Source organism: Hibiscus syriacus, unplaced genomic scaffold (assembly GCF_006381635.1).
Source record: "Hibiscus syriacus cultivar Baekdansim isolate YM2019G1 unplaced genomic scaffold, ASM638163v2 tig00110221_pilon, whole genome shotgun sequence".
In the NCBI taxonomy this organism is placed as follows: domain Eukaryota; kingdom Viridiplantae; phylum Streptophyta; class Magnoliopsida; order Malvales; family Malvaceae; genus Hibiscus; species Hibiscus syriacus.
In genome coordinates, this window is record NW_024062635.1 from 1,347,755 (window position 1) to 1,353,932 (window position 6,178).

At 32.7% G+C, this 6,178-nt stretch overlaps 1 long non-coding RNA gene across 1 annotated transcript; it reads left to right on the forward strand.

Annotated features, from left to right (window-relative positions):
* The first annotated feature begins 765 nt into the window (after positions 1–765).
* Positions 766–1,829, forward strand: LOC120114279. Its single transcript, XR_005515374.1, has 4 exons — positions 766–1,075; positions 1,194–1,331; positions 1,476–1,585; positions 1,687–1,829. It is a non-coding gene; the product is annotated as an uncharacterized LOC120114279 (long non-coding RNA).
* Positions 1,830–6,178: the final 4,349 nt, after the last annotated feature.

Below are 6,178 nucleotides of genomic sequence, written 5' to 3' on the forward strand. Positions count from 1 at the left end.
CGACCTTGTGGTTGGCGATGCGCGTTGGTATATGCTTCCTAGGGTTTTATAACCCTTACTACTTTTCAATTTGGGTCATTGATCCCTTGACCGATCCTGTGGCTTTGGTGTTGCGATGCCTTTAGCTTATGAAAAAACCCTAACTCACTGGATCAGGCGGCTTGGGCTTCGGACTGTTGGGCTCGCTCCATTTTAGTTGGGCCTTTCTGGGTTTTGCTGGGTCAGGCTACCCAGTTGGGCCCCCTATACCTTTGTTGGACCTGGACTTTGATTTGGACCTTGAACCTTTTAAACCTGTAAAAAAATGAAATTAAATAAATTAAATAATAATATAAATAAAATAATAAATAATATAAATAATATATATTAAAAACTATATAATATTATATTTTCAAAAATAATATGTTTTCAAAAATTATATATTATATATGTTTCCAAAAAATCATTTTTTTTAAAACTATATGTACATATTTTCAAAATATGTTTTCAAAATTATATTATATACGTTTTCAAAAATGTGTTTTCAAAACTATATAATATATGTTTTCAAAAACGTATTTTCAAAACATTATTATATATTTTCAAAAACTGATTATTAAAAACTATATATTATATACTTTCAAAAACGTTTTCTAAAAGCTATATATTATACGTTTTCAAAAAAATATTTCCAATTACATTGACTATCTATTTTCCAATTACAAGGAAACAAACAAACTCCTTAACTAATTTGCTTTTACAGGAGGTTGATCCGTGTGAAGATTTGACTGAGGATGACATTCGAACTGCCATTCAGAATGCAACTGGTCCTCGATCTTCACTATTTGTACCATAAGTAGATTCCTGTGTCTTCTAATTCAAAATTCTAATCTAGGACTTTTGTTTGTATACAGATGTACATTGCAGTTTTCCAAAGTGTTGCCTGGGATTATTTCATGTTAATCTCGCTGCATATTGTTATGATTTTAATTCTTATGTATAGGTTCCATTTGAAGTACTCGTTCCATGGCAAATAGCAAGTTTGCTAGATCCAAGTATTCAATGTGCAAGGTTCATATACAATGAGTCAATAAAGGTTATTTTATCTTCAAGATTATTATTATAGTCTCACTGCTCTATCACTTGACAATCTAGATTTTCTAATAGAATTATTCTACAATCTAGATTTTCTAATAGAATTATTCTCTTTCCAGATTAGCCATCGCTGTACGGTGAATGAACTGCAGCTGTTTCCTGTTCTGAGAAGGCATATGGACCAAGTTATTGGGAACTTTCTCCAAGAAGGCCTCAAACCATCTGAGACAATGATAGGACATATTGTTGAAATGGAGGTATGTCTATCAATTTTAATTTTGTATTATTATATGTTTCTATTCCTAATCTTGTTGGTACAGTTGAGTGAGATGCTTGTAACATTCATATGTTCTTTTCAAAGATCTGTAGTGATTTCTGATATTTTCCATTCAATTTTGCAGATGGATTACATAAATACTTCCCACCCAAATTTATTGGTGGGATCAAGGTTGTAGAACTTGCCAATCAGCAGATAAAGAATTCCGGGGTTTCTTTACCTATTCGACCAAAGGTAGGTCTCTCTTTATGGACATTTTTATGGTATAATTGCTAATTTTTTAATCCAAATTCCTCTTCTCATTTTTTTCTGAATTTCCTTGATGATTTACTCAGGATGATTCAGAGCCTGACAAGGTACCTAATTCTGAAAGAACTATCGAATCTCGGGCCTTTCTTGCAAGACAAGTTAATGGAATTGTGAATGATCAGGCATGAAAATTTGTGTTTCTGCTGCCAGACATATTCCTTTCTTCCTTTCCAGTATTTCCCCCCTTCATTTGTCTGAACATTCCTTTTCCATGATCCATCTGAACGAGGTGCCTGCATATCAGATAAATCCATCAAGGATCTAGTGCATTTTTTTAAATTACTAATTTGATCTTGACAAGCATATTTTTTTTTCTTTTTTAGCGTGAACGTCGTCATACTACGGAACATTCCTTTTCCATGATCCATCTTAATGAGGTACCTACATAGTACATATCAGATAATCTAGTGCATTTTTTTTTTTAAATTGCTAATTTGATCTTGACAAGCTTTTTTTTCGGCCCCTAACTGTATTGAGGTCTTCAGAAGACCGTTCAGAAACTGAAGCATTTAAATTGCTATCACCAAACTTCTCTTAAGATCATATTATGACATGTTAGATAGAAAATAGAGGACTCTGTGACTAATGAACTTCTAGGTATGAGTATATTTGCTAGTTTTCCATGTGTCTTTTTCCTATTTATCCATGTTCACGGCCAAGATCCTGATAACCGTGAAATCCTGAAAAGCATTATGATGTTCTAGTGAGGAGATTGTAAATCCTTCAAGTCAAGTTCAATATTTCGCCTTATATCAGTTTAGTATCTGTGTATTGACTTAAACAATCCGTGAATCGTTTTTCAGTCATTCATTGAATGATAAATAACTAGAAGTGATGGAGGTAAGTGATTGCACAACGAATGATTCAATATTTAAAAATTGTATCTAGAATGACTTGGTATATATTTTCGGTCAGAATTGGATCATAATGGAATTTCAGCGTATGGCGGGTGGCAGAATTGGAGACCAACATATTTGATAATATTTTGTCAGTTCTGTATTTGCAATTCGGTATAGACAGGTATTCCATAACATATATATGCCCCTCTGATTTTCAGTATCAAATTTTCACCTCAAATCAATTTCAGCACCTGTGTCTTGCCCTAAACAATATTTGGTGGATGTTGTCTATCGAAGTTGAACAAGGATACTGCTATTTTTGTGTGTGGTTGACTTATTTTAGTTTATATTAGAACAGTGATGAATTACATGGTTTATGAATTACATGATTTTCGAACTTATAACACTTGTGTAATTTTGCAAGTAATAACCGTAGAGGCCCCTCGTTATTTTTTTCCAACGAAAGTTTGTGGTGTAACATTGCATTGCTAAGCTGAAGCAATACATGAGTATTGATCTCTGTTGATAATACCAATATCCAGGTAAACCATACGAAATGCGAACTGCACAGTGTCTTTATCTAAGAGCTTTACAGGTGATATAGAGCTTTCTTCCATTTGACATGATTTCAATTATTTATTCTTTCGATAATCTCTTTGTTCACCTTTGATCGTTCCGCATGTCTTAATGATCCATAACAGAGAAAACCTGTTTGATGAAATGTTACAAGAACCTGATGAACTTGCTTCTGAGAGAAAACGTACTCGAGAAACACTCCGAGTTCTCCAACAGGCATTGAGGGAGGGTTCTTTTCACTGCTTGTCATGATATCATGATCATTAGAATAATCGCTAGACTTATAATCTGTTTGCTAAAGAGGCCATGAGCCAAACATTTATTGGATTTGTTTATTTATTTTTGAATAGACATTGAACGAATTGCCGTTGGAAGCCGACACAGTTGAGAGAGGATACAGTCTCGGTTCTGATACAGCAGGCCTGCCCAAAGATCCACGGACTGCCAACATCATCAATGTATTCTACAATCAGTGGCTGAAGCGATTCCTACACAACTTCTCCCTGAAACCTCGCAAGTTATCTCACTCGGGGAAACTACAGCCACACCACACTTGTATGCCAATGCAGATTCAAACGGAAATGGTTTGTTATAATATCGGAATGATAATTATTGGCAAACAAATAAATACAATCGAAAAGGAAAAACAAAGAACACCAGGATTTACATGGAAAAGACAAAAGGGAAAAACCATGGGTAGAGGAGAAGAATTTCACTGATATGAAGGAAGAAAATACAAGAGGATTTTAGTGAAAGAAAAACTTGATTTCTAACTCTGACCCTTAGTATCTATTTATAGCGATAGATACTTGATTACAAATGAAAACTAAATAAAGTAGAAATTTACTTTAATAAATTTTTCTACTTTTAATCAAAATGGGTTTCCTACTTTCCCAATATTTATATATTAACTTATTTGTGCCACTTTAAATTCAAGTCAAACTCTAACATATCTCTACCTTGACACGAATTCTGAAAGTGCAAATGTTTCTAGACAAAACACTCAAATTCGATGTGATACTCAAACTCAACAAAAACTATTATTCACTTCAACGAACAAGTTCACCTCCTCTTCAACAACACCCCTCAAAGGGGGTAATATTCAATAATGAACACTGACCGAATCCAAGCTTTTTCTAGGCTTGGATTTAGTCTTCACATCGACATGGTTATCATAAATGCCAACTTTGTTCACAAATGTTTCACCACGAGCAATATCATGCACAACATGATCTTGATCATCAATGATAGATCTATCTTCAAATTCATTATGTTCATGAAACTGAACTCTTTTCTGCTTCACATAACCGTTCTAACCACGGTTATTTTGTTTAACAACGTTATTTGACACGATGGATGAAACACCAACTACATTATCTAAAACTGTTGAACCCTGTAGACCATACAACTTGGTAGTTTTTCTCTGCACTTTCAACACAACAAGAGAGTCCTTGCAAATTTTCATAGCTCCACCTTCAATGTAGAATTTATACCCTTTTGAATCTAGAGTACGTAACGAAATTAGAAAATCTGGGACGTGATGAACATCACTCAGGGTTCTGACAATTCCATCATGATCTTGACTTTTACACTGCTAATTCCTGCAATCTTACAAGATGCATTATTACCCATCAGTACAATACTTGTTGACATAGCTTCATAGGTTACAAACCAACTGCGGTTAGGACACATGTGATAGGTACACCCAGAATCAAGGATCCACTTGTAATATCCCAAATTTTGGACTGGTGATTGGAATGTAAATTTTGAAATTTGGAGACTAAAGTGTAATGTTGTAAAAGTTTAAAGACTAAAAATGTAAATTTTCAAAAGTTAAATCTTGGATTTGTAAATTATTAATCTAGCCCCAAGACAATTATGTTAGTGGGTTTAGAATTTTGATCTGAAGTTTAAATAAAGGATAAAGATAAATATATTATTTGAATAACCGGATTGAATCAGGAGTTTATTAAAATTTCAAGGAAGGCATATTTGGGTTGGAAAAATTATATTGATATTTTTAAACAGTGAAATTTAGTCTGGATCGATGTAATTTGGTGAGAATTGTACTATAAATTGAGATAATGCAATTTAGTGACTAAAATGAAATTTTTGAAAATTAGAGAGTCCAAAAGAAAATTTGAGATATGAGAATTTTATAACTATTTAATAATTTTAAAATAGAGATAAAAGGATGGCATGGTGATAAAAAATAGGATTCATTAAGGGTAAATTTGATTTTTGGGTTAAAATAAATTTTTAATTCATTTTAAATTAGGTTTATAAAGAGATATTTTGTGAGAACTTTCAAGAAGTATTAGCTCATATTCTCCATTCTGCCGTAAGTCACCATAGCCAATGTAAGTTTGGTTTTTGTTTTCTTCAATTTTGGTCCAATTTATTAGGATTTTGGATTAAAGTGTGAAATGAGAAAATAATCCCCATTAAATTTTCTACAACTTGGTATAAATATCTCATTGATTCATGCTTGAATGTGAAATGGGTATTTTTGGTGGATGAAGGGGAGGCTTGAATTCATTGAAATTCATTGAATTAAAGTAATAAATAGATGTTAGAAGTGTTGGAGAATTATAAACAAGTATAAAATTGGATTGAAATCATTGGAAATTGAGAGTGAAGCATTCAGCCATTGAAGGATGTATTGAGAAATGGGTTAAATTTGTTCGGTTTTGACTTGAATTAGATTGGAAATGGTGAGCTGAAATAATATGAAAGAGGAAAAAAATATAAGTTGGATTGTAAGTGTAAATTGAATTAATGAATGGTTATAGTTTCAATTTTATCAATGCATGCCGCAATATGGGTTTACTGGAATGGTTGTCATAGTGTTTTCAAATTCAAAATGATGGTTAGATCATTAATGTTTCCAAGGGTGTTCAGTATTAGTGATAGACGCAGCATGTGAGAATATAATTAGAATTTCTAAGGTTTTGTAAGTGCTTAAGTTGAGTTTGTTGTTACTTCCTGCCCTTTCAAGTTTATTGTATTAATTAAATTACTAATTCGTATTCGAAATTGGATATGTCGAGAAATTGATGTTGTGTAGATTGAGATTGGAAACCAAATACAAAGCGAACTAAAG